Source organism: Etheostoma cragini, chromosome 14 (assembly GCF_013103735.1).
Source record: "Etheostoma cragini isolate CJK2018 chromosome 14, CSU_Ecrag_1.0, whole genome shotgun sequence".
In the NCBI taxonomy this organism is placed as follows: domain Eukaryota; kingdom Metazoa; phylum Chordata; class Actinopteri; order Perciformes; family Percidae; genus Etheostoma; species Etheostoma cragini.
The window spans coordinates 6,670,771-6,672,397 of NC_048420.1; positions in this window are offsets into that span (position 1 = coordinate 6,670,771).

Here is a 1,627-nt window from a genome sequence, read left to right on the forward strand (position 1 = left end):
AGGGCACACCCGACTTACGCTGAGACCCGTACGCAGTATGGTCTGCATCCGTGGTGGAAGAAGTACTCACATCCTTTACTTAATTATTAAAACCACAAAAAGCACCGGAAGTTCTCCCCTACAAACAATTGTCCTTCATTCCAAACCTTCCGTAAAAGTATAAAATACTAAAATATCTAAAAATAGTGTTAAAGTGTTATCAGCAAAGCACATTTAAAATATGAAGAGTAAAAGTTCTTATTGTGCAGTACAATGTTCCCTGTCAGAGTGCGAGTTGAGAAAACAAGCAGAGCGGGGGATGTTTTTTGATCACACACAACAAATCAAAACATGCAAGAATTAAATCCCCCTTCAATACTATGGATTTAGTACCGCTCGACCAGCCATGCCAAAACACTTATTTATGAACTTACAAATCCAATGGAAAAATAATCTCAAAATGAAATGGCACAACATAAAACACAGCTCTTTCAAGCCGGAGAGCAGTGTTCACTTCGTGGCCGAAACAAATTACTTTCAACCAGGAAACGCTTGTTCCTTCTTCGGGAGTGTTCGGTGCCTAAACAAACTCAACTTTCATCGCCACGTGACGCTTACTTTTCCCACCACCACGACCCCTGAAAGGGCCGTTATCTGGGGGTGCCTGTAGCCGTCTCACAGTCACCTATTGGCGGGTGAACAACCGCTGCTGGTAGCCGGCGTCCGGAGCTCTGTAGCGGCTAAATACAACCAGCAACGGCCGCTCTGATTTCATCGTTCTGTGGCACTATGTGTTCATGTTACAGCGCTTTCCTTACTTCTTTACTTCTATTTTAGGTATTTAATACAATTGGTATATTGGGGAAGTAGCAGTTTTGTTTTACTTTGAAGGGGCGGGGGAGTACATTTTGTGCGCTGATGAAAATAATTCAGCACGGTCGGGGACAGATAGACCAGAAAGGGGGAACTCCTACGCTCTACGATCCAAGAGGCTTTTTAAATAGTTTATTTAGCTTAAGAAGTAGGAGATTTTTCTCAACCCACAAAGGAACACTTAACCCTCCTGTTGTCCTGGGGTCACAGTTGACCCATTTTTTAAAGTTTTTACATCAGAAATTTGTGATTCTTTTATCTAAATTGTCCAAATATTTTAGTATATATTTAGTATATATTAATACCTGGTCACTTTACTAACTGTAATAATACTGTTATTTTGTTGTCTTTATAATGTCTATTTTATCTATTTTTTTTTGCCGCTGGAATTTTCAATTTCCTTGCGGGAGTCTTCCCAAAAGGAGTAATGAAGAGAAGTCTAAGTCTAAATGTTGCATGGATGGTTCCAGATAACGCTTCTTGCAAGTTTAACGAAGGCTCAGTTTGCTACTTTAATGAATTTTCTGTGTTTTATTTCCCCCCAATAAACTTTATAGAAGACTAAAACAAAAAAAGAAAATAGTGTAAAACCAGTGGTAATATATTAGTGTTATTGATGTGTCCAGTATACTGATGGTAATATTACAAAAATGAAGAAAATGGACACATGGACCTTAAGCTATCAGACTAATGGAGTAAAAAGCTACTATTTTTGTCTGAGATGTAATGGACTAGAAGTATAAGGTTGCATAAAATGGAGAAAAAAACATCAGTA